Here is a 27,500-nt window from a genome sequence, read left to right as displayed (position 1 = left end):
TGTGTGTGTGTGTGTTTGTTTATTCATTTTATCAGTTAAATATTTTTATAGACACGCATATTTTTTTTTCATTACGTCATAAAAAGTTATAGACACCGAGCTTTATTACACACACACACACACACACACACACACACACACACACACACACACACACACACACACACACACACAAGCACTGAATCATGACTCTGTGTGTGCACGATCATTAAACAGACAAACTAATAAAGGATCACAAGTTCACCTCCTCCTCCTCCTCCTCCTCCTCCTCCTCCTCCTCCTCCTCCTCCTCCTCCTCCTCCTCCTCCTCCCCCAGCATCCAATCGCTGTTTTATCGACGGCGTTTCATCGTAATGGCCGCGGCGAGGGTAAAAAGTTTGTCATATATTTGTTTATCATAATTGCCTTGATATTTGATGAGGAGGAGGAGGAGGAGGAGGAGCAGATAGAGAAGTCGAGAAGATAGGATGAAGCAAAGGATTAGAAAGACAGAATATCATGAATAGGGAAGTAAGTGAAAATGGAATTGAATAAGGAGGAGTAGGGATAGGAGGAGGAGGATGACGAGGAAGAAGAAGAAGAAGAGGAAGAGAAAAGAAGGAGGAAGAAGAAAAAGAAGAAGAAGAAGAGGAGGAGGAGGAGGAGAAAAGAAAGAGGAAGAAGAAGAAGAAGAGAAAATATAGAAGAAAAAGAAGAGAAAAGATAGAGGAAGAAGAAAAAGAAGAAGAAAAGTTTAATATCAACAAATGCAAAGTACTTAGCGTAGGTAGAGGAAACCCACACAGTAGATACACAATAAACAACTAAACTTTGGTAGGTTCAGGGTACGAAAAAGATTTGGGAGTTATAGTTATCTCTGAACTCCGTCTAGGGAAGCATTGCATAGAGGCCAGAAACAGGGCAAATAGGTTATTAGGATTCATTTTTAGGAGTGTTAAAAGTAGAAGCCCCGAAGTAATACTAAAGTTATATTTGGCGCTGGAAGGAGAAGGAAGAAGAAAAAGAGAAAAGATAGAAGAAAAAGAAAGAAGAAGAGAATATTAGGGGGTCAAGAGAAGCGAAAGACTTTTAAACTGGAAGTAAAATAAATATGATAGGAGAAAGAACAGAAGGATAACAACAAAGGCCAAAACGAACAAAATAAATAACAGGGGAAACGAAGGACTGAAGAAAGATGAACATTTTGGCGGAGTAAGGGAAAATGAAATGGAGGAAGAAGGAAGAGGAACAGGGGGAGTAAAAATCAGTTGAGATGGAGGGAAGGAAGGGAGGGAAGGGAAGGGAGGGGAGGGAGTGTTTCAGCCGTTACTGCCAAGACTGGGGGATTAAAAGCAGTAAATCAGGCATTATATTGTGCATTTCCCTTACAACTTTTTAATCTTCCTGCCTTCATCTTCTGTCTCTCTCCTCCTTCCTCTCCCCTTCATCTTCTTTCTCTTTCCTCCCTCCTCTTCCATCTGTTTATTTTTGTCCTTCCTTCCCCCTCTTCTCTTCATCTTCTGGCTTTCCTTCTCCTTCTTCCTTTCATCTTGTCTCGTTCCTCCTTCCTCTCCCCTTCATCTTTTTCTTTCCTCGCTTCTTCCTTTATGTTCTGTCTTTTTCTCCTCCTCCTTCCTATCATCATCTTTCTCTTCCCTCATTCTCTATACTTCCTTTTTAATTCCTCTTCCTTCTTTCCCTCATCTTCTTTCTCTTTTCTCTCCTCCTCTTCCCTTCATCTTCTTTCTCTTTTCTCTTTCCTCTTTTCTTCATCTCCTTTGTATCTACTTTCCCCTTTTTCTTCGTCTCCTTTTTCTTTCCTTCCTCTTCCCTTCATATCTTTTCGTTTTCCTCATTACTCTTTCGTATGTTTCTTTTGTTTTAATTCCTTCTCCTTCTTCTTCCCCTCATCTTCTAACCTAACCTAACTTTCTTCTACTTTCCTGTGTCTCCTTTCCTCCTTTCTTCCTCTTCCTCTCTTCACACTCAGTTACCATTCTCTCTTTCTACTCTCTCTCTTCCTTACTGATTTCTCTTTCCTCTCCTTCTCTCCTTTCGTATCTACCTATTACGTTCTCTCATTCTCCTTTTTCTCTCCCACAATATCTAGTTACTTTCTCTATTCTCTTTATTTTTTTCCTCTCTTTCCCCTCTTTTGCCTGTAAATTTATCTCCTCTCTTTAGCTTTCCGAGTATTTGCCTCTTATTTTCTCTCACTTCCCTCTCCTTCCTCTCCTTTTTTTTATCTATACATTACTTTCCTTCCCCCTTCCTCCTTCAACTATACCTACTACTCGTACATATCTCCCCTACCCCCTCTCTCTCTCTCTCTCTCTCTCTCTCTCTCTCTCTCTCTCTCTCTCTCTCTCTCTCTCTCTCTCTCTCTCTCTCTCTCTCTCTCTCTCTCTCTCTCTCTCTCTCGTTCCAACAGCTCTCACACGCTACTTCTTTTTCTCCCACACTCTCACCCTCCCTCTCCCTCTCTCCTCCACGCCCTGCCTGCACCCCCCTCTTTCTCTCTTCCTCCCCCTTCCTCCCTACCACCCACGATCATAAACCCGCCGCAGACCCATCCGGCCACGCAATATCCGTTGCCTACCCCCCTTCCCATTTCCCCTCCCCTCCTCCACCCTCTCCCCCTCCCCTCGTCGCTCCTAAATGACTCTCAGAACTTAATTTCCCATCGTCGCCTCTCTCTCTCTCTCTCTCTCTCTCTCTCTCTCTCTCTCTCTCTCTCTCTCTCTCTCTCTCTCTCTCTCTCTCTCTCTCTCTCTCTCTCTCTCTCTCTCTTGGCGAGGTGTGTGATATTTCCCGAGTCTTGTGAGGTGTATTGTGTTGTTGTTGTTGTTGTTGTTGTTGTTGTTGTTGTTGTTGTTGTTGTTGTTGTTGTTTTTGTTTGTGTCTCCTTTTTTGTTTATTGTTTGGTTCTATTTTTTTTTTTTTTCTCTCCTTTTTTCCTTAGTTTCTGCCGCTTCTTCTTATGGGTGTGGATTTGTTGGAGTGCTGTTTTGTTCGGTGGAAGAGTGGTGGTGGTGGTGGTGGTGGTGGTGGTGGTGGTTGCTGTTGTTGATGTTGTAATGGTGGTGGTGGTAGTGGTGGTGATTTTTTTTCTTTTTTGTGGTTGCTATTATTGTTGTTGTTGTTGTTGTTGCTGCTGACGATGGTTATCATGGTTATAGTTACTGCTGTTGTTCTTGCTCTTGTTTTTTTTTGTTGTTTTTTTGTCTGTCTAATATCAGCAACAGCAAGAAAAGCAGCGGTGGTAACATTAGACCTTTGTTGCCGTTCTCATGATCGTTATCACTGTTGACATTGTTACTGTTTTTCCTGTTGTTGTTATTTTTGTTAACTCTTGGGAGATTAAAGATTTTTTTCATATTTTTGTGACGAAAAAGACACAAATATCAGAAAGAGATTAATTTCGTGGAAGAGAAGCTAAATTTTCATTAATGAAGAAAGAAAATAAGGAAAAAATGCGAGAGAGAGAGAGAGAGAGAGAGAGAGAGAGAGAGAGAGAGAGAGAGAGAGAGAGAAAAAAAAAGTAATTGAAGCATTCCAATTAATTTTAATGTTTGTTCCTTTGTACGCATGACATTTGTTGAAGTTTTATTCCCAGTGCTTGGCGGGCTGGTCGTGTCCGGCTGATTGATTGGCTTTGTGCGTTTTGTGAATGCACACACACACACACACACACACACACACACACACACACACACACACACACACACACACACACACACACACACACACACACACACACACACACACACACACACACATTCCCTTCCGTTCATCTTTCATTCATACCGATCTGAAAAAGGAAAGCAGCGGAGGGGCGGTGTGTGTCTGTTTGCATATTGCCCCATCACACACACACACACACACACACACACACACACACACACACACACACACACACACACACACACACACACACACACACACACACTCTGTTTTCTTATTTCCAGTTTAATAATTGAATGGTGAGTTTATTTTTGCGTGCATATGTTCCTTTCCGGGAGAGTGGAGAGAGAGGGAGAGGGAACAGGTGTCTAGCGTTGCATATTCATTCCTTTCATTCCTCTCACTCTCCCTTCTTACTCCTCTCAGTCCCTTCCTTATTGCTTACTTGTATTCATTTGTAGATGATACAGAAGTGAAGGTGAAAGGAAAGGGGGATGTGGTCTTTTGTTTATTCATTTGTTTTATTTTTATTCTTACTCTCCCTTACTTCCTCCTTCCTTTCTCCCTTTTTACGATTTCTCATCCCTCCTCATTCGTTTCATCGTCTTCTTCCTTCCCTCCTTTTCTCCCTCTCTTGCCTCCTGTCACTCCTGTCTATTTCCTCCTTTTCTCTCTCCCTTCTTTCTCCCGCCTTTCATTCCTTTTTTGCTTGCTATCCACCTCCTTCCTCTTTCTCTTTCTCTGCTTCTCCTTCCTTCTATTACCACCTCCTCTCTTTCTCACTTGCACTTCTCCCATGAACGCGGCGGAATCAAAAGCATTTCGTTTCATCAAGTCCTTTAATTGTCTTCATCCTCTCTATCTTCGCCACAAGGTTGCATCTCTTGCTATCTTCTGTTACTGGTCTCACGTTAACTGCTCTTCTGATCCTTGCATCCCTTCCTCCCGCGGCTTCCTTGCACAAGGCTTTCTACTTTCTCTCATCCCTAATGCAAGAGTTAACAAATATTCTCAATCTTTCATTCCTTTTACCGGTAAACTGTGGAACTTCCTGCCTGCTTCTGTGTTCCCGCCTTCATATCGCTTGAACTGTTTCGAGAGAGGAAAATTTCAAGACACTTCTCACAATTTTGGATAATCGTTGTGACTCTACCGTTTAGAGACTATCACCTTCAGCTGGCTTCCCCCATCCCCTCCCTTGGCCAGTACCCCTCTTACTTACATTACAAAAAAAAAAATAAAATGTACTCTAACTGGCTCTTATTTTCCTTCATCCTTTCATCCTTTCACTTTTTTCTCCACCCTCCACCCTTTTTCTCCTCCCTCCTCCCCCTCCCTATCCCATACCGCTCACCCCCTGTCCATCCGTCTCCTCCCTCCCTCCTTGCCTGTAGTGTCATCAAAGTCTCCTCTCAGCCGTGGGCAGCTCTTCACACGCTTGTACGGTCCCTCCAACAACTCTGCGCAAATTGCCTGCCGTGTTTCACTACTCGCCCCTGCGGAGTTTTGTAGCGGCGGGCACTGGAGCATTGGTGCGTGGGAGGGCGGGTGGCGGAGGTGCATGGGAGGGCAGGCAGTGTAGGCACGGGCGCTGTAGATTTCATGAGTGGTTGGGCTGATAGCTTCGGTGCATGGGCCATTACAGGGAAGGAAAGTGTATGGGTGGGGTTCAACTTTTAATTGGTGGGTTGGGGCGCTGAGGGGCGAGGGGAAAAAAAAACTGTTGCACTATAGTTGGAGTGGAATAAGTAGTGAAAGGATTAAGTTAGTCTGTCCCCCACCCGTGTTTTTTTTTTTTTACCGTTTTCTTTTTTCTATATCCTTTTTTTTTTCTTTCTCGTCGTTCTTTTTTCATCTTCCTTTCTATCTTCTCCTCTTTTCCGCACTCCTGCCTCTCTTCTCCCCCATTCTCACTCGTCGACTTCTTTGGCCTTCCTTTTCACCCTTCTCCTCCACTTTCTCCTTCCTTTAAGTTAGAAATTGTTGATGTGGATGAAATAATGGAATTTCTGTTTATCATATTTTCATTTTTGTTTATTTACTTATCCATTTATTCTTTGTATACGTGATGGAGTCTGGGCTACGAAAAAAAAAATAAGACGAAAACTGAAAAAAAAAGGAAAGAATAAATGAAATCTCACTAAAATCGCTACTCTCTGAAACGATATTGGAAAACGATGGAGCGATTTGTATGTAATTTTACTACACTTTTCTTTCCAGTGATACTTTTATACAAACGACCTCCTCTTGGCTACGTTACTCCCTTGAGCCGAGAGCGAGCAAGGAAAGCGTGCATGCAGGGAGAAGCATATACAAAAGCTGTCTCACATTACTCATTAGTGAAGGCAGACAGGTATGCGCGAGACAAGACGACTCATGGTAAACTTATCTTCCTTACCATGAGAGAGAGAGAGAGAGAGAGAGAGAGAGAGAGAGAGAGAGAGAGAGAGAGAGAGAGAGAGAGAGAGAGAGAGAGAGAGCAGTGTTTGAGCTTTCCCAATACTGTAAATTGAAGAAACTATCCTAACCACTCTAAGGGACGGAGTCAGGCTGTCAGTGCTCGCGGTAGGAGTTAATGGTTGTGTTGCGTTGTATTGATTGCCGGACACCCGCGCGGGATACGTGTTCGCTGTATCGGTCACGTTGCTGTTAATCCCGACGATCCAGCGGCTCTTGTCTGCCATAAACCAAATGGAACATGAGTTTGTTTTAGCGCGAGAGGGAGAGAGAGAAAGAGAGGCGACGTGAAGAGATAAAGGCCTTGAGGATTATTGTTGAGTTGTGCCGCAGAAATAAGGATATATGGCGCTGTCTCATTACTCCACCAGCCTCCATGTGGTCTTGTTCTTGTGGAAACGGATAGGGTTACGAAAAGAACAGTACCACACCCACTGGAAACATCGACAACTACTTGAGCCGAGTAGAATTACGAAAAGAATGGTACCACACCCACTGAGAATTCCGTTAACCATCTGAGCCGACTAGAGTTATGAAAAGAACTCTGCCACATCCACTGAGAATAGCGTTAACCACTTGAGCCGCTTAGAGTTACAACAAGAACGTTATCACACCCAGTGAGGAGACTGTTAAGCTGTTGATCTGGCTAAGGTGACGAAGAGAATGCTGCCACACCCAAAGGAACACCGGTAACCAGCTGAGTCATCTAGAGTTACGAAAAGAACTCTATTACACCCATGAAAAGGTACCGTTAAGCAGGTGGGACGGCTCAGGTGACGAATAGAACGCCGCCACACCCACTGAGAAAGCACAACTAGGCAGGGTCGAACTTGCAGTCCTTAGGAGATGAGTGAAGCTTTATATAATCAGTGTCAGGAATCGAGTAAACTTCAGTACTTATTTTCACCGTGTTGTGAGCTTTTCCCTCATTCTGAAGTCTCCTGATCTCCTGACCGCCTTACAAAACGTAGTAACTGATATTCATAACAGATTAAGAGAGATTGAAGAGAAAACACTAAATAATTGAAGTAAGAGGGGTAGTAAATGTGGCAGGTAATTCTACTTTCAACAGTGAGTGTACCAAGGATCCACCTGCTCTCGGGGATGCAGGCACAGGAAGGCGGCTTGGTGATGGAAGGGACACGTGCAGGGAGGGGACGAAACCTTCAGGACGTAGTGAAAGTCAGACCTTTGTCACTTCCCAGAATCCTGTGTCTCGAGGATACAAATTTGCATGTGTATCCTCTAATCTCCTTCCTCTCTTGTCTCTCCCCGCTGCGTCTTTCCTGCAGCCATTGTTCCTGTCATTCCAGCTGGCTATTCTTTACACCGCCCCCCATCTCTCTCTCTCTCTCTCTCTCTCTCTCTCTCTCTCTCTCTCTCTCTCTCTCTCTCTCTCTCTCTCTCTCTCTCTCTCTCTCTCTCTCTCTCTCTCTCTCTCTCTCTCTCTCTCTCTCTCTCTCTCTCTCTCTCTCTCTCACATATGCAATAACCCAAGACAGTTATTAGATCTTCCGTTTGGCAGTTTTACACACCACTTGCAGACTGGAGAAGAAAAATTACACGGAATCACCAATGAGGAGGAGGAGGAGGTGGAGGAGGAGGAAGTGGAAACGAGGATAAAAAAACGTCGGTGGGTGGTTATGTCGAACTTTTGTAGGACCCTTTGCTAATTTACGCATCATATATTTTCACGAGAACAAGAGGGAGTCGTAAAGCACAGACAAGTAAGGCGTTTTACTACCAATGAAGGGAAGGAAGAGAGGCGAGAAACAGGCACTTTTCTTACACGTGTAGGCTCAGTGTAAACAATCCTTGGTGGTCTGACTCGTACTGATCCCATTAGTGTCTGTGTCCACTCCTGTTACTCACGCCTCACTCATTCTATAGCGCCCATATAGCGTCGCACTCAGTCTTTCGTCACAAGTTACATTCTGTTCATTCCATTTTTTTTTCATCTCTTCGCCGATTATTCCTGTTTTTGTTTTCTCATAATATACCTCATTCTTTCTTATATCTTCTCCTATTTATCCTGCATTACAACCCTTCACATCCTACATTATTCACACCCACACTCATCCCACTGTAACCTCATTTCTCCCACTCACACCCCAACACACCACACCCCCTTCACTGCCCACTCCTCCAACACAACACCCCACTCACTCCTTTCCTCACTCACTCACCCCACTCCTCCTTCCACCTTAGCATCCCACGCACTCCACTCATCCCTCTCACACTTCATTCCATTCACTCACTCAGACCCTCACCCAAGGACGTCCCATTTTCTATGCATTAAGATTGAACTAATACGTTTTTCATATTTAAATACTCAGTTATCTTATGGGCAAAAAAATTACCTATCCACCTACAATTCCACATACAAATTCATACAGGGACTCCTACGTGTATACAGAGACTGCCACATACAGACCTAACGAGTTTTAGCAGCTTCCCTTATCTCCTTACGTTCTTATGTTCTTAAATCTCTATCTATTTCTATCCAAACTGGTAGCGATGCGTCCCACGTGGAATCCTGTCCGACCGAGCTTTTAGCGGGCGAGGGGATGAGGGTGGAGAGCGGCGCCGCGTGTCCTGCTGGCGGGGAAAAATGTGCCAGGCATCATAAAAGCGAGTGTGTGATTGCCGGTCTTCACGTCACCTCGTGCTAATTGGTGCTGGTGATGCCCGCCACTTAGTCTGGCTGGAGGGAAGGACGGGGGGCGAGAGAGACAGAGAGAGGGAGGGTGTTGGCTGAAAGAGACAGACACAGAAGAGAGGGTGTCGTTGGCTAGAAGGGAAGGACGGGGGACAAGAGAGAAACAGAGGGGGTAGAGAAGAGAAAGGGAGGATAGAAGACTGGGAATGCTGGGACTAAAGAGACAGAGTGAAGGATGGGCGGGAAAAAGGAGGATAGAGAAGGAAGACTGGAAGGACAGGAGAGAGGAGGGAGGGAGAGAATGAGAGGGTGAAGGAATGGTAGCTAGGATGGCAGGAAGGGAGGGAAGGAAGGCGGGAGAGCTGAGATAAGAGTCATTAGCGATGAGAGGAACGAAGCAAACCCGGAACAAGGAAGGAGGAAGAGGAGGACGGAAAATTGTTGAGTGAGGGAAGATTAAAAGTGTGAGAGAGAGAGAGAGAGAGAGAGAGAGAGAGAGAGAGAGAGAGAGAGAGAGAGAGAGAGAGAGAGAGAGAGAGAGAGAGAGAGAGAGAGAGAGAGAGACTGATGGACACAAAAAGACTTACAGACAGGCAGGTAGGCAGACAGCGGCGGACTGACAAGCAGGTAGAAAGAGAAAGAAAGAAGGAAAGAAATATATGGCGCAGGTGTGTTGACAACAATAAAATGTGAGAGAGAGAGAGAGAGAGAGAGAGAGAGAGAGAGAGAGAGAGAGAGAGAGAGAGAGAGAGAGAGAGAGAGAGATTCCAACCCGCGTCGACGCCTCAGTCCAGTCCGAAGTAATCCACACGTAAAGAACAGGAAGTCTCTCTCTCTCTCTCTCTCTCTCTCTCTCTCTCTCTCTCTCTCTCTCTCTCTCTCTCTCTCTCTCTAGACCGTCACCCACCAGTAATTGAAGTAGAGCGACCGTCACCTTCAATTACTCGACTTGATTTCATGTTGGGGATAAAATAGGAAGCCGTTTTCCCGAGAGAGAGAGAGAGAGAGAGAGAGAGAGAGAGAGAGAGAGAGAGAGAGAGAGAGAGAGAGAGAGAGAGAGCCAGAGCCAGCTTAAGGGGATATTTCTGACAAGTTCAGGCAAGTTTTTTCTACCCTTTTTTTTTCGATCTGATGATTTGATCTAGAAGGGACACGTTTTTAGTTTTCATTCTGCTCTTTTTTTTTTTTTTTGTCAGTGTGTGTGTGTGTGTGTGTGTGTGTGTGTGTGTGTGTGTGTGTGCAGACTTTTGTTCTTGCTGTTTTTTTTTTCTTTATCTTTTTAGTTTTATTCCTTCCAGTGTTGTTTTTTTTCCTAATGGAGAGCCATGATTGGTGTTATTCAGCTTCGTAATTTTCAGTACTTTGAAACTTATCGGCCAAGTTTTCGAAAGTAATTTATCGTTAAATCTATCTTATCTTTTTATTCAGTAGTCATTTGTGTATTTATCATCCTTAGGCCTACATTTTTAAACGCTTTCACTAGGACTATTTTCAAATGCCGCGGAGATAATTAGTCAGATATCAGGTTTTTTTTTTCCCCCTTACGGATAGTGCAGATAAAGTTAAGCTCTCAATAGAATGCACCTTCCACTCCAGCCTGTTAAAAATTTGTCGAGGCGAGACAAGGAAACGATTAAAGAATGCGGGCCTTAGTTTCCGCTTTAGTGTATTTCTTTGCTATAGTGTTGTTGGTTTTACAGTCATGCTGGCCAAATTGAATCTTTCACTCTTTATGATGTAACCGTACTTTTCTTTTTCTTTTTTTTTTATCAATAACCCAAGACGATTTAGCAGAGCAAGGATGAAACTACAGACACTGAACTGAAAGGTTTAAACTGCCTACACCATCCCTCCCATAGCTGTGAGTGGTGAATTATAAAGTTGCTCTCTTCTTGCATTAAACGATACTGTGGAGTCTGAGAAGTCATAACAGTCAAATTGTAAAGAAAAAAAAATGCACCATGCTTTTGACACATGTTTTATTGGTTGTCTATATAGTGTGTTTCATTGAGAGGTCGTGGTTCATTGTGATAAGATTAAAGTCAAGTATTTCAGTCTCGTACCTTTTGATATTTCGCTGTCTCTTTAGATCAAATCATTTAACGTCATTTGTATAACTTTTAAACAATTACAAAGGTTAACAAAGGCAGCAGACCCTCAGGCCCTTCTTGTCCTTCCGACTTTATGCAGCAGTAGAGAAAGCATGACAGCACACCGTAAGGCTCTTCAATCTAAGCTGCTAGGAAATTAAAAGATATTTTGTAACATTGAAAAAAAAGATAAATAGATATTCTATCACAATGAGAATAAATGAGTATTGTGCTTCCACCTTTATTGTCGAGAATTTGTGTAACCTTTGCTAGGTAATGACGTGATGAATTTTCTCTGGCAGTGAGATGGAAGGAGTTTTTAATTATTTCATGGCTTTTTTGTTAGTGGGTCTCTGTAAGTATTTGGTGAATGTAAGGCGATGAATGCTTTGTGGACTTGATGATGGATTTTCTTGGACAGGGAAAAAGAAAGAATTTTTGTAAGATTTTAGAACTAGCTTTGTAGGTGGGCGAGTCTGTAAATGTTTGGAGGATGATAATCTATTGTACTTCCTAAGACAGTGACAAGAAAGTGGTATTTTAGGATTTTAGCGCTACGTTTATTGGTTGGCAGATATGCAAATGTTTGATGGATAATTATAACGTGATGGGTCAGTGAGAAGAAAGGAATATTTCAAGGCTATTTCTTTTGGTGAGGGAGCGTATAAGTGGTTGGTGGCTATCAGTGTGATGGAGGCAGAGAACAATCAGTGATATCTTTTGTAGCTTCCAGACCTTTTGACATCTATCTCAACTCCACGTAAAGATGCTGTTTGTAGCTTCACTGGTGGTTCTCTATTTACCGAAGATCCAGTCTACGAGGAACATACAAACTTTCGTTAATGTGATGTGAATTATCAGAGTGGGGATGCACCATGAAGGAACACCCTGTCACGCCTCCATTGTTATCATATTCATCTCTTATTTATTATTTAAAATTGTCTTTTTTGTCCGTGTTTCAGCATCTTAGCCGTTGTGATATGTATCTGAATATATTTTTTCTAAGTTTGGCTTAAGGTTTTAACATTATTATTATTTTTTTTCCCCTCTATAGTTTCAAGTTTCTTCGTGGCTTTAGGTTTATATATATCGCTTCACATGTTCGTAGTAGTTGTTTTTATCTGCGGTTTTCCTTATCTCTAGAACTTCCATCTCAGGAATTAGCAGCTGTTTAGGTGTTTTGTGTTTAACCACTTGAACCTCTGCGACTTGGAAAACTGAACCTGACTGTGTAAAGGTTTTGCTCTGCATTTTTTTTTTTTTTTTTCCGGTGAAATGATCTTATCAGTTCAATTTCACAATACATGTTTTCATTCTTTTTTTTTTGGAAAACCGCCAAACTAACCTTTATTTTTTTTTTTTTTTTTTTTTTTTTTAAGGAAACACCAGTTCAGTCTTACATTACATACATTTTAAACTAAATGAAACTAATTCAGTGTTACTTTCTGAGAGCACAGCACTTTGGTATTACATCACATCTTTTTTTACGGCGCGGCACTTTCATTTTCATATCATACTCTTTTCAGTGTCGCATATTTTATTTTATGGAAGTGAATATCCAATTTCTAGGTGCTTTGTTACCATTCTTCTTTATAATCACGTTAAATACAGTCCTCTCTCATCATCCCCACCCGTCTTCATTTTGCCCATCACTATCACCTGTTCATACCTGCCCCTCATTATCACCTTCACCTGTCCATCATTATCACCTGTCCTCATCTGTCTATCATTATCACCTGTTCTTACCTGCCCATAATTATCACCTTGCCTTCACCTGCCCATCATTATCACCTGTTATCTCCTTCCCATCATTATCACTTTTACCTGCCTATCATTATCACCTCACCTGTTCATCATTACTACCTGTCTGAACCTGCCCATCACTATCACCTTTCCTCACCTGTCCATCATTATCACCTTTCCTCACCTGCCTATCATTATCACCTTCACCTGCCTGTTTCCTGTCATCACTCAAGTGTGCTTCGCCAGGTCGCCATGACAACATGTCCTCCTTTTTCCACCTCGTCTGTATCGTTCCGTCTTCCCTTCATTATTTTCGTCGAATTCCTCGCTCACTGGCTGCTGTTTTTAATGGTTGTGTTGAGGCTCGTGATGATGTGGAGGCGTTGTCTCTGTGTGTGTGTGTGTGTGTGTGTGTGTGTGTGTGTGTGTGTGTTTCTGTCTTTCTAAGCTCAAGAGACTGACGAGTTAAATTGGCATTCTCTAACTCATAGTTATGCTAATAAAAATAAAAACAGGAGAAAGAATGGTAAGAACTGTAAAACAAGGAAAAGAAAAGAAGAAGAAGAAGAAGAGGAGGAAGAGGAGGAGGAGGAGGAAGAAGAAGGGAGGAGGAGGAGAAGGAGAAGGAGAAGGAGGAGGAGGAGGAAAGACAAAGAGAAAGAGAGAAGGAATAGAAAAAAATAGAAAGAAAAGACACAGGAAAGACGAAGAAAATTACAAAAAAAACAGAAGAGGAAGAAAACGAATAACAAGAAGAAAAAAACGAGAACAAAGAAAGGGAATATGACGAAGAAGAAAATAGAAAAAAGACGCAGAAGAAAAAAGAAGAAGAAGGAGAAGAAGAAGAAGAAGAAAAGCAAATGAAGAGGAGGAGAAATAACAACAACAACAACAACAACAACAACAACAACAATAACAACAAGGCCACCACCACCTACTTTAAACAGCGGCACCACCTCCGCCCGCACGCTGGTACAGACCCCGCGGGCGTGCAGGTCCCGATACAGCAGCAGCACTCCAGCATTCAGCGCCCACCACACCCCCGCGCCCGCACACCTGGATCTTGGGGAGGCTGCTGGGGGGCGCGGGGGTCGTGGGCGTGGGAGGAAGAGAGGTAGCGAGAGGAGATTCACGTTTCCATAAGAGAGAAGGGCGTGTCGATCCCTCTGTGGGCGTGTGGGTGGCTGTGGATGGCGGATGCTCCCCAGGCGTAGATTCCTGAGGGGATGCTGCGGTGGGCGTGGGTGGCGTGGGTGATGTGGATGGAGGAGGGCCATATGGATCAGCCAGGAAGTGGATTTCTAGCGGATGAAGGAGAGTGGAAGAGGAGGAAGAGGAGGAGGATGTGTTGGAGAAGGAAGTGGAGGAGCTGGACCGCTGGAGGACTTTGTTTGGAGGGAAGAGGGATTTGGAGGAGGATGTGCTTGAAGAGGAAGAGGAGGAGGACGAGGAGGAGGAGGAGGGAGGGGGGCGGGAGAGGGAGAGGGAGAGTGAGGGTTTTTTTGGTGTCCATCGAGAGAACACCGTTAGACCAAGCAGCCCTATGGTGGCGGTGGGGGGAAGCGAGGGGGAAGGGAGGGAGGGCTCCAGACACACCCAGGTACACCACAGGGCACAGTACACCTGGCCCGCCGCTGTCAGGTACACAGGTGCGTTTAATTAGTACAGGAAGTGAAACACCTGGCAGTCACATTTTACAATCACTCCTTTCTCGTTTGTATTGTTTCATTTAAATTAGTGTTTTTCTTTCTTTTCTTTTTTTCTTTTTTTTTTTTTTTGCTCTCTGTCTATTACTCTTGCTTTGGTGCTTAATGTATTTTTTTTGTTTTCTCTTAGTTCCTTTTCGTATTTTATATTAGTCCATTATTGTCTTTTTTCTTTCTTTCTTATTCTCTCTTTTTTTCTCTCGCTATCCGTCTCTCTATATCTTTATTACTCTTTCCCTGGTGTGTTAATGTATTTTTTTGTTCTCTCTCTCTCAATTCCTCTTTCGTCTTTTGTATTAGTCCACTGTGTTGTCCTTTTTTTCTCCCTCTTTTTCTATCGCTATCCGTCTCTCTGTGTCTCTATTACTCTCTTTCTTTCGTGTGTTATTGTATTTTTTCCCTTTCAATTCGTCTTTCGTATCAGTGCACTGTGTTAACCCTTTTTCCCTCTCTCTCTTTTTTTTTTTTACTGGCTATCTATCTCACTCTATCTCTCTTTAATGTTTCTTTTTTTTTCGTGTGTTCACTCCATTTAATTCTTCTTCCGCTCATCCATTACAGTCTTATCAGCGTAATTCTTTATTCATACATGTGTTAATTCTTTTTGCCAGTATTTTTATTCATATGTTCCCTAAATGTTTGCGTTTCCGGTGGTAAGTTTTGTGTGTCTGTCCGTCTGTCTCTCTTTGTTACTTTCTTTTTTTAACTTCTTTTTTTCATTTATTCATCGTAATTTCTTTTTTTTTTCTTCTTTTTCTCTTTAATGCAAGTCTTGTTTATTTAAGTTGTTTATTGCAGCGTTGTGTTTGTCCCCCTCTTTTCTTGCTGTTTTTCTTTATGTTCTTTGTTCTCTTGTTTGTTGTTGTTATTGTTGTTGTTGTTCCTGATGTCGTTCTCAGTTCCTCTCTTTATTTATCTTAATCCTTCTTATATGTTTTCGTTTCTATTGATTCTTTCCTTTACTTTCTTTTTATTGCTCTTCCTTTATCTCAGTTTTATTTTTTCATTTGTTTTCCTTATTTTTATTTGTTTACTGTTCCTCCATTTTTCCTGTTCTTTTTTAGGAATGTTTTCATTAATTCCTTTCTCTTTTAACTGTTTTTTCTTTCTTCCAGTTCCCTTCCGTTGTTTGTTTTCCTTACTTTTTATCACTTTTTACTGTTATTCTTTTCTCTCTGTTCCTCTTCCTTCTTTTTTTTTCTTTCCTTTCAGTTACTCGTTCCAAAACTATACCCAGAATCACGTTTATATCAATTCGACGAGATTTTCAATATTTTTTTTTACTTTTTTCTTTCACGCACTTGAACTGAACCTCATCCTTCGTCAGGCAGAATAGTGGCCGAGTTTTGCTTCGTCTTTTGCTGGTAGTGGTGGTGGTGTTGGTGGTAGTGGTGGTGGTGGTGGTGGTGGTGGTGGTGGCGGTGCTTCCTTCCACTGTCTGACCTTTCCTCTGTACAAGTAGCTCTCGTCACTAATTAACTGCTCTTTTTCTTTTATTTTTTTCACTGTTCCCTATTTGATTTATTGTATTTTATGACCGTAGGTAAGTTAACTTTTTCAGGAATATTTCGTGTCTCTAATTGACTTTCTTGTTTTTCAATGTTTTTTTATGGATGTATATTACTGATTTTTTTCTTCTTCTTCTTTTCCTAAGTCTAGCAGTATTTTTATCGTTTATTGTTTACATAACGTTTTCTTTTTTATCCTCATTTATAGAAACGTTATTAATTCTTTTTGTCCCCTTTTATCAACGGTTTTTATTTGAATTAGTTCACTTTATGGCCGCAAGTAAGATTGTTTTCCTTTCTTTTTCCAACCTCTTATGCGTTCAACCATTTACTGTTCACGTATCAAACTCTTTCACCTCACTTTCCTACGCGAAGCATCAACAAACCACTCACATTTCACGTCATCTTCCATTCCTCGAACACCTTTATCCTTTGAGTGTTCCTTTCCCTGTCTGTTTGTGCGTCCGCTCCTCTATGCTATCTGCAGTGCTTCGATTCACGTGTTTCTTTCCTTCCTCTCTCCGTCTGTCTCCCTCTGTCACGAACACGAGAACACGACACAGACGCGTGGGAACTTTTGCTGCTGGTGGCGGTGTTGTCACTGGAACGCCTGTAGGAGGAGGAGGAGGAGAACGTGTTAGGGCATGTAGACGCTGAGATAGGGGGGCCAAGGGGAAGGAATGGGGTGACTTTAGTAGATGGAGGGAGGGGACGAAGAAGGAAGCGAGGAGTAGTGAAGAGAAGGGAAGGAATCAGGAGCGGAAGGCGAATAAAGCAAGGGAAGGAAAAAGTAGGGAAGGGAAGAGAAGAAAGATAAATAAAGAGGAGGAAAGAATGAGGGTGACGCGAGTGAGTAAAGCGAAGGAAGGGTGAAGATAGGGAAGCGAGGAAGGAAGAGTACTGAAGAAGAAGGAATAAGAAGAGGAAAGTGAATAAAGCGAGGAAAGGAAACAGGAATGGAATCGAAGATATGGAAAGGAAATTAAATATAAAGAAATAAGAAGAGGAGACTGGATGAAGCGAAAGAAGGAAGAAGGAACGGAAGGGAAGAGAAGAAAGAGAAGCGAAGAGAAAGGGATAAGGAGGGAAGTGAATGAAGCGAAGGAAGGCAAAAGGTAAGGAAACAAAGAGGCGAAGGAAGAGAAGGAAGTGAAAGGAAGAGGAGGAAGGAAGGAGAAAGATGAGAACACAAAAGAAGAACAAGCAGCAGCACATCTCTTGGCCCTACGAGATTGTAATAAGCTACACTAATTGATCCAGAATGAAACAAATAATAATAATAATGGCGAAGGGAGGCAAAGCAAGATAAGGATAAGTGTATAGAGAGGAAAGGGAAGATGATAGAAGCAAGGAGAGGAAAGAGAGAGCGAAGGAGAGGATATAGAGAGAGGAGGAAGAGAAACAAAAAATAAGAAGAACAGGATGAGGGAATTGGACGAAGAAAGAGAGGAGTCGGAAGGAGAATGATGAGAGTAGGGAAGAGGAGAGGAAAGGGAGTGGAGAGAGAGAGAGGAGCAGAAGAGGAGACTGGTGTAAAGGTCAACGGAAAGAAGGAAAAGGAAAAGGAAACACGAAAGGAGGAAATGGTGAGAGGGAAAGACAGGAGAGGAAGGAAAGTACGGAAAAAAAAGGCAGACGAAAAGAGGAAACGAGAAACTGTAGATTAACTTTTGTTGATTGCGTCTGTAACTCTCTCTCTCTCTCTCTCTCTCTCTCTCTCTCTCTCTCTCTCTCTCTCTCTCTCTCTCTCTCTCTCTCTCTCTCTCTCTCTCTCTCTCTCTCTCTCTCTCTCTCTCTCTCTCTCTCTCTCTCTCTCTCTCTCTCTCTCTCTCTCTCTCTCTCTCTCTCTCTCTCTCTCCACAAAAACTCGCTAAACTCTCATCAAGAAGTAATGCAAGTATAAAAATCGTCATTCTGTGGTACTATAACAAGCTTCCTAAGACAATCTCCCTTCATAAGACGAGGACTGGTTGTGGTAAACGCCGGTGGTGCTGCGTCTAATGGGGAAAGTTCTGATGTCACAAGTTCTGGGATGGCCTGGACTAGACGAGCAATTGATAAGGATAAGTGGGGAAGATTAGTAGATTTTTTTTTTATTTGTGTATTTGTTTCTTTATTGTTCATTATTTGTTTTTATTTGTTTTTACTATTTTTTTTCTTTTTTTATCGTTTATTTAATTATCTTGTTTTTTGCTTGGTCTACAGTGGAATGGTGGACATAATGGTGGTTGTGGTGGTGGTAACAGTGACGGTGGTAGTTGAGGCAGTGGAGGAGATATGATGGTAAAGGTGATTGAATTGGCGGTAATGATGGTGGTGGTGGTAGTGGTGGTGGTTGAGGTGGTGGTGGTGGTGGTGCCCTGACCAAGCTATCTATTTCCCTCCCCGCCCAAATGAGTGAGTTAGCCAAAGTTAAATGAGACGCTTGTACTACACAACACCTAATAATATTCATGAGAAGTCGTCGCGTGTGAGAGGATAGATTGAGGGGAGAATGTTAAGCCTTTACTCTCTCTCTCTCTCTCTCTCTCTCTCTCTCTCTCTCTCTCTCTCTCTCTCTCTCTCTCTCTCTCTCTCTCTCTCTCTCTCTCTCTCAGTCTCCTCTTCCTCCTTTCTCTCCATCACCACCACCAGCACCACCACCAGAGCCAGCAAGGAAGGAGGAAGCGGTGGCGGAGGTCAATTTATAGCCCTCATCAGTCTGCTGCCTCAGGTGTGAGCTGGGAGGCGAGGCAGGGCGAAGGAGGAGCTCTTGGAGAAGCTTTTGAGTGCGACTTCTGCTACCAGGGTGAAGGAGGAGGAGAGAAGAGGGTTTGTGAACGATGATGAGGTTCGTGTAAGTGGCTGGAAGAGGCGAAGCGAAGCGAGGAAAGGGTGATGTAAGAAGCTTGTGTGGTGGGAAGGAATGGGTGGGCTTGAGAGAAACCCTGAGGCATCTTACAAGAGGAGAGAAAAAGGAGAAACGGCATACTCTCTCGGGGCCTTGTAAAACCTTGGTGATAAAACCTTAATAGGCCTTTTTAAGTACCTTGTAAAGAAAATCATGCAGGTGCAGGTACTCCGGGAAACTGCTGACAAGAAAAACAAGCAGAGCGAAACGATGCAGACATTTTTTAAGACCCCGTGTAAAAAAAAATCAAGCTTCGTATACTAGCAGTTTATTAAGTAAGGTAGCGGATGAGTGATATGGATGAGAAGCGGCAGTAAAAGAGAGTGCAGGAGAGGAGGAGCAGCCCATAAACCCTGCGGAGGAAGTGAGAGGGAAAAGGGAGAGGAAAACTTGTAGTGGAAGCTTAGAGAGGTGACGAATGACCAGGAAGGGGCACCCAAGCATCCCCTCCCGCCCTGCCTCCCGCCTCGCCTCCCGACTCGCCTCCCGCCTCGCCTCTTGCCACGCCGCGCTGCCACCTGGAAAACGCACATCCCAGAATACGTAAACAAACCTTCGGCGAAAGATAAGAGCGTTTACTGGAATAGATAGACAGACGGACAGACGGATGTGTTGTTGGACTGAGTGCACTGCGCGTGAGTGAGGGAGAAAAAAGAGGATGCCTTACATGAATACGAAAAAAAAATTAAGGACTATATGGTGATTCAGGAAAAGAAGGAGTCAAGGGAAAGAGAACGTTTAAGTGTTCATGGTTTATAATGAAAAGTTTAGGGAACGTAGGGGAGTAGAGAGAGAGAGAGAGAGAGAGAGAGAGAGAGAGAGAGAGAGAGAGAGAGAGAGAGAGAGAGAGAGAGAGAGAGAGATGAACGCAAAGAAAGAAAACAAGGAGGCACGCAGACAAGGAAAGAGAGGAAGGAAGAGAATCAACAAGTGCAGAGAGAGAGAGAGAGAGAGAGAGAGAGAAAGGAGGAGGAGGAGGAGGGGTAAGAAGAAGAAGAAGAAGAAGAAGAAGAGAGGTAAAAAGAAATAGAAAACGGAGGAGCAAGTCGTAACGAAGATGAAGGCACAAGTTTAGGCAAATAAACATTGAAGCAGAAAGAGATTTAGGTGACGACACACACACACACACACACACACACACACACACACACACACAGAGGATCCTCGTACCGCCAACCAGACAACAGCGGGATCAACTTCTCGTGAAGGACACATTGTATGCTGTAATCTGTACCGCCGTGACCTCACCGTGGCTGTGCTGAAGGACTGGTCTGTGTGTGTGTGCCGCGGAGAGACCAGGGCTTGGGGAGATGACGGGATGAGAGGAACAGGAGAGGAAAAGAGGATAAACACAGGGAGGGGAGATCGGAGAGAAGGCAGGAAAAAGGTTGGAGGTGGAAAAGGATTAGAGATGAGAGTGGGAGAAGGAATAAGAGATAGGAGAGGAAATGGATTAGAAGCTGCAAAGGAAGAGAGAAGAGAGGAGGAGAAGAGAATACAGGGAAAGAGGTGGAGGTGGGGAAAGGATTAGATACAGGAATGGAAGAAGGAAGAAAGAGATGAAAGGGGGTAAGAAAGATTAGAGTTTGGAAAGGAAATAGGAATGAGAGAAGAAGGAAAAGAGGTGGAAGTTGAAAGAGATTAAAAAACGGAATCGAAGAAGAAAGAAAAGATGGAGTAGGAAAAAGGAAAGTAAAAGAGAGGAAAGCGAATAGATTAAAAAGGTAAGCGTAGAAGCTGGGAAGAAAAAGGAGTGGGGATAGGTAAAGAAATGACAGAAAAATGCAGTGAAAAGAAGAGAAGACAGCAAATGCAATAAAGAAAGAGAGAGGAGGAAGTGGGAGATTTAGGAGATAAAAGAGCAAGAGAGTAGAAATGGAGAGAAGATGGTGATGAAACTAGAAGAGGAGAGGGAGAAGAGGAAAAATTTATTAAATGGAGTAAACAGGTAAAAAAAAAAAAAAAGGGAGAGAGAAGGAAGGAGAGGGGGAAAAATGAGCTAAGAGGAAACGGACGAAGACAAAATAAGAAGAGGAAGAGGAGAGGAAAGTAAGCTAATCCAAATAAACAGGTAAAGGTAGCTATCAAGAGGAGAGAGAAGAGAGGAAAAGTAAGCTAAGAAGAATAAACATGCAGAGATAGCGAGAAAAAGAGGAATAAGAACGAGGTGGTGACAAAATTTTAAAAAAAATAAAAAAAAACAAGTTAAGAGGAACAGACAGCTAAAGATCACGAGGAAAAGGCGAGTGAGAAAAAGGCGGAGAGAAGTAGTAAGCTAAGAAGAACAAACAAGTAAAGATCATTAGGAAGAGGAGAGAGAAGAGAAAGAGAGGAAAAAGTAACCGAAGACGAAGAAGAGAGTGAGGAGAAAAGAGGCAAACTAAGACGAAAGAAAAACATTAAAAGACCTACCCTGGAAGAAGAGAGGGAGGCGAGTTATCAAAGAGAGTAGCATGCAGTTACAAGTCTCTCCTCCTCCCTGGGCGCTCCTCTAGTGTCCCTACGGCAGGTGGTGGAGCTAAGACGCGTCACTCACCTAAAAACACCATGCGGAGCCACTGTGTCTGGATTTTATGTTACTTGGAAGCCAAACGGCGTGGAAAACGTTCTCATCCTTATGTATACTTGTCACCTGCCGCCTCTCCGCCCTCCTCTCCCCAGCATAGCTCACCCCAGCCTATCCTAGCACCCTCTTGACTCGCCCAGCCCAACCCAGCCCAGCCCAGCGTAGCGTCGTCTTGTCCCACCACCCCTCCTCCTCCCTCTCCAGGCTCCCGTGGTCTTAGGGATGCTGGAAACAAGGCCTAATTTAGCGGGACGTGAGGAAACATTTCTTTTGTTGCTGAGGAACTGCCGGGGAACTGTTCAGGATCCACGTTGTTGTTGTTGTTGTTGTTGTTGTTGTCTGTTGTTTTCGTTCAGTTTTTGGGAGAGTAAGAATTATGTAGGTTGTTCTCTTCTCTTTCTTCTCTCTCTCTCTCTCTCTCTCTCTCTCTCTCTCTCTCTCTCTCTCTCTCTCTCTCTCTCTCTCTCTCTCTCTCTCTCTCTCTCTCTCTCTCTCTCTCTCTCTCTCTCTCTCTCTCTCTCTCTCTCTCTCTCTCTCTCTCTCTCTGTGTGTGTGTGTGTGTGTGTGTGTGTGTGTGTGTGTGTGTGTGTGTGTGTGTGTGTGTGTGTGTGTGTGTGTGTGTGTGTGTGTGTGTGTGTGTGTGTGTGTGTGTTTTCTGCATTTTCTAACCCTGTACAAGGCTTCGTTATGCATAAATAAAAATAGATTGAAAACAAAACAAAGGGAGTGAGTCTCTTAAACTGCATGTCTGACTGGAAACAAGAACATGAACATCAATAGTTACTCTCCCTGAAATCGATGTTACTCTCCCTGGCTGGTGTTCAGGTCCGTCACTCTCCCTGTCTCTTGTTCACAAACCTCACTATGACCTAGTATGGTCAGAGAGGTTAGACACACCCACACCAGCCGTCCAATGCCTTTCTCTCTCTCTCTCTCTCTCTCTCTCTCTCTCTCTCTCTCTCTCTCTCTCTCTCTCTCTCTCTCTCTCTCTCTCTCTCTCTCTCTCTCTCTCTCTCTCTCTCTCTCTCTCTCTCTCTCTCTCTCTCTCTCTCTCTCTCTCTCTCTCTCTCTCTCTCTCTCTCTCTCTCTCTCTCTCTACGTGTTAAGGAGTTCAGCTAAGGGCACAAAAAAAAAAAAAATCCATGTGGTGACTCTTTACAAGGAAGTCTTAGCGTTGTGGGGCAATTAAGAACCACTGAATGCCTAAAGAAAAGGTATTAAGAGCCTCTGAACACTGTCACTCTTTCCTTCACTGCTGGACTATAACCCTTAACCTTTGAGGGAATATGTAGGAGAGTGCTTCGTCCTTTTTAAGTCAGTATCTAATCGCTGGCCTTAAAAAAGAAAACGTATATATTTTAACTCCTCTTTTCTTTAACATCGCAACGCAGCTGACCTTTAAGAGGGTGTGGGCAGGTGGCGGAGTGTACACGGGGTGAGAGACCATTACTTTATTCACGGCCAGTTTCGTTGTTTTCCTCCACCACTTACTCGTATTGTTTTTATTCTTAAACTCTTTGTTCTCTCATCTGGGCAGTTTTCAAAGGCCGCTGAGATGATTAGTCGCATTTCCAAAGCTGTTTTCTTATTAATAATGCAGAATTGTCCTTATACTATCACTGGAATAATGAAAATGCTCTCCCAAGCCTCTAATGTCATCCATTTAAACTTGTTAAAAATGTAGGGAGAAGACGTAACGTTTGAGAATGAGCTGCTTAAAACTATGTGTAGAATCATGAAAACACCTCTGAAGACCTCCAATAACACCCGCTAAAGCATGTTAAAAGTATCAAGAGAAGATGACTTAGCGTTGAGAATACAGTGGAAAAAAATAAATAAATAAATAAATAAAATCATAAAAACATCCTTGAAAACCCCAAAAACATTTATTAAAACCCGCTAAAAGACGTTGAGACAAGATGACATACCGTTTGAGAATACAGTGCAAAAATAAAATACTAGAATCATGAACACTCCCTTCACAACCCCAGAAACAGCTACCAAATTCTGTTAAAAGATGTTTGAACATACAGCGCTAGAACAGACAATCCCAATAGTTGCTCGGTAAATGCAAACACGACTGGCAATACCACGAAGCTCCTCTCAGGTGTGTCAACCTTGCGGGAGCGAACAAGCAGCAGCAGACTCAAGTGACGGAAGCAAACACGGAAGCACCTGGCGTCGTTCGGTGTCCAATCAATTCCTTTACCTGCGAATCAGCGAGGCGCGCTAATCAACACAGGTGAACTCGCACGTTAGATTGCCAAGAGAGATTAACTGTTTTTGCGGACAGTCGAAAACTTAAAGGTGAGGGAAAAGTGATTTGTTGTACGGGGAAGGCTGGAAATGACACGTGGGAAAGAAACTGAGATGGTGGGTGGAAAGGAAGTAAGTGGCACATGAACGGGAAGTGATGGATTGTGTGTATGGACTTGAGGTGGATGGAATAGAAGCAGACGGGGAGAAAGATGGACGAAAAAGAAGTATGTACATTGGGGAGAAGGAGATGATAGGGAGATGGGAGGAAGACAAGGTGGGAAGCTGGTAGACGGGGAGGAGGTGGATGGGTAAGAGGTGGACATGGAGAAGAAAAGGATGCTGGGTAGATTGCGGGTGGCGGGAAAAGAGTGGACATAAGAGATGAGGGCAGGGAGGAGGTGGGAGGATGGCAGGGTATTGGCAGGAAGGAAATCGGTGGGCGGGACTGGTCACCTGTGCTCTGGGGACGGTACATAGTTAATGAGAGAGAGAGAGGGAGAGGAAGAGAGGTGGATGGAGGTCTCGCCGCGGCAGAAACAAGCATAATATCAACTTGAATCGTGTATTTCCCCCAACACTCGCTCGCCTCGCCGGAATATTCTCGTGTTCTCATTAATTTTTCATCCCCACATCTCCCCCAAAGAGTCCCCGGCGTCCTTAAGCTTTGCCACCAATCACAGCCCCGGAATGGCCGCCTCTCCTTCACTATTGATTCCTGCTATCGCGTCTCGGATGAAAGAAAAATAAAAGATAAGAAAGACCAGCGAATCCCGGTGTGGAGTCCTGAGCAGCTTATAAACGCGGCGGTGACAGTTTTAAGATTGGTGGCTGAGAGTGAGTGAGTCTGGATACTGACTGAATTGTGACGCTGTGACTGAGATCCTGCGACTTCAACAGTTTCAAGAGAGGAGTATCAGGACATTAAACTCTTCGGAATTAAATCGCCCTACATTTTGGAAGTCTTCTCTTTTCTGTATATTTTTTTTTTAGGGAGCAGCAAATTAACAAGGTTTTTTTTTCACCTTCCTGTCCGTAGCTTGTCTGCTTCGTGCATAAAAAGGTCATGTAGCGCTAGATTTACAGCAATTATCATAGTGACATCATAAACACACTCCTTTAGGAAGAGAGTGGCCGGCGTGAGCAGACCTTGCTTCAGTAGATCTTGATAACAGCCCTGGTCTGGGTTACAAGAGATCGCTGATTCTTCCACCGTGAGTTTTGACCCATAACAAATTCATACGTCCTCATCCTTATGTATACTTGTCCCCTGCTGCTTCTCTGCCATACTCTACCCATCATAGCCCAGCCCAGCCTTAGCACCGTCTTGATCCGCCCAGCCCAGCCCATCCCAGTCCAACCCAGCCCAGCCTAGCTCAACCAAGCCAGACCTCACGAGATAACGGCACCTCTCCTACCGTGAACCATAACGCCACAACATCATCATCATATGGCGCTGTCTAGAGTTATCCCACTGTTAATTTTGACCGTAGCAAGATTTTGGTGAAACTTTTGCTGTTCCCTTAGACATATCTATAGCTTCTGATACAGTCTGGTACAAGGCTTTGATTTCAAACTACCTTCCTACGGCTTCTATCCTTCTCTTTGTAACTTCGTCTCAAGTTTCCTTTCTGACTGTTGTATTGCTGCTGTGATAGACGGTCACTGTTCTTCTCCTAAATCTATTGACATTGGTGTTCCTCAGGGTTCTGTCATGTCATCCACTCTCTTCCTATTATTCATCAATGACCTTCTAAACCAAACTTCTCGTCCTGTCCACTCCTACGCCGATGATACCACCTTGCACTTTTCCATGTCTTTTCATAGACGTCCAACCCTTCAGGAGGTAAACAGTTCACGCAAGGAGGGCCACAGAACGCCTGACTTCTGATTTAAAATATCTGATTAAAGTAGAGCAAACTTAGTATTGTTCAATGCCTCAAAAACTCAATTCTTCCATCAACTCGACACAACCTTCCTTCCTTCTTCAGTGACACAACTGTCCCCCTCTTCTACACTGAACATCCTCGGTCTGTCCTTTACTTATAATCTAAACCGGAAACTTCACATCTCATCTCTAGCTAAAGCATCTTCTATGAAATTAGGCGTTCTGAGTCGTCGTCTCCATTTTTCTCACCCCCAGTTGCTAACTCTGTACAGGGATCTTATCCATGGAGTATTCTTCACATGTATGGGGGTTCCACTGATACTGCTCTTTTAGACAGGATAGAATCGAAAGCTTTTCTTCTCTTCATCTCCCTCCTCTAACTGACTGTCTTCAGCCTCTTTCTCATCGCCGCAATGTTGCATCTCTTGCTATCTTCTACCTCTGTTTTCACACTAACTGCTCTTACTAACTGCATGCCTCCTTCCTCCCGCGTCCTTGTTGCACAAGGGACAGTTCTGTCCACCTCTCTGATGCATGAGTTAACCAGTATTCTCAATCATTCATCCCTTTCTTTGGTAAACTCTGGAACTCCCTGCCTGCTTCTGTATTTCCACCTTCCCATGACTTGAACTCCTTCAAGAGGGAAGTTTCAAGACACTTATCCTTCTATTTTCGATGATTCTCTTGACATCTCTTTGGGACTGGCACCTCAGTAAGAATTTTTTTCCTCTTTTTTTTTTTTTTTCCCCCTTGGCCATTGACCCTCTTATATAAAAAAAAAAAAAAAGTGTGGCTAAGTTCACGAGATGGCGCTGTCTCTCCTACAGTGAATTATAACATCACAACAACAAGGGCATATGGCGTTGGCTTGAGTTACGAGAGAGAGCGCTAGTTCTTCCACCGAAAAACACGCGTGAACTAGAATCGAACTCGGAATCTGAAGACCGCGACCACTGTGAGTCAAGCAGCACGGGAAGACGCCAGAACGATCAAAGTTGCGCTGAGGACGTGTTGTTGATTATTTTATATGCTATAGTTGAGGGTGTGTTCCTGCAGACTCTCTTGTCCAGACGTGCTCGGCTAATGGGAAAGAAGTGGACAAGTTGTCTTCACTCACCGGGGAGGAAATGTCACTGGAAGTTGAGTGTACTCGTAGTAATGAGTCTCAATGTGTGTGTGTGTGTGTGTGTGTGTGTGTGTGTGTGTGTGTAACGTGTTAGACAGCCAATCCATTAAACACACATTCAATGACTCTCTCTCTCTCTCTCTCTCTCTCTCTCTCTCTCTCTCTCTCTCTCTCTCTCTCTCTCTCTCTCTCTCTCTCTCTCTCTCTCTCTCTCTCTCTCTCTCTCTCTCTCTCTCTCTCTCTCTCTCTCTCTCTCTCTCTCTCTCTCTCTCTCTCTCTCTCTCTCTCTCTCTCTCTCTCTCTCTCTCTCTCTCTCGTCACCTTGCCATTAGTTGCTTTCCTTTTCTTGCCTCAACTTGGCTTTTGATCAAAACTTTTACTATCTATTTCAGTTCGCTAACATTTCTCCGCTCAAACTTCCTGCACTTTTTTTTCTGATAAACAATGAAAACCTCCCTACTGTAGTATTTTCTCTAATTATATATTTTATACGATAACAAAAGAAAACACCGTAAATTCAGTACTTCTTCTATTTAATCTATTTACATTTGTTTACTCTAACCTAACCTAGCAACCTAAACTAACCTTATCTCATCTTACCTAAGCTAAACGAACCAAACCTCATCTTGTCTAACCTAACTTAACTAAACTTCATCTTACCTAACTTAACCTAACCTAACCTAACTAAACTTCATCTTACCTAACTTAACCTACCTCACTTTACCTCATCTTACCTAACCTCTCCTCACCTCACCTAACTTAACCAAACCTCACCATGCCTCACCATACCTCACGTAACCTAAATTCATTTATCTATATTTACCTTACCTTACCTAACCTCACCTACCTCACCTAACTTAACCTAACCTCACCTACCTCACCTAACTTAACCTAACCTCACCTACCTCACCTAACTTAACCTAACCTCACCATACCTCACCTAACCTA

The 27,500-nt window shown here is 43.4% G+C and overlaps 1 long non-coding RNA gene across 1 annotated transcript in view; it reads right to left on the bottom strand.

Moving 5' to 3' along the window:
* The window catches only part of LOC135104177 (uncharacterized), a 121,391-nt gene that overhangs the window by 47,277 nt on the left and 46,614 nt on the right, over positions 1-27,500 (bottom strand). Inside the window, exon 2 of the long non-coding RNA XR_010270320.1 lies at positions 13,551-16,436. This is a non-coding gene — a long non-coding RNA (uncharacterized LOC135104177). The remainder of the gene's footprint in view (positions 1-13,550; positions 16,437-27,500) is intronic.

The sequence above is a fragment of the Scylla paramamosain genome, chromosome 10 (genome assembly GCF_035594125.1).
Source record: "Scylla paramamosain isolate STU-SP2022 chromosome 10, ASM3559412v1, whole genome shotgun sequence".
Classification (NCBI taxonomy): domain Eukaryota; kingdom Metazoa; phylum Arthropoda; class Malacostraca; order Decapoda; family Portunidae; genus Scylla; species Scylla paramamosain.
Note: the sequence above shows the minus strand (reverse complement) of the source record. Positions and strands in the feature narration are given on the sequence as shown.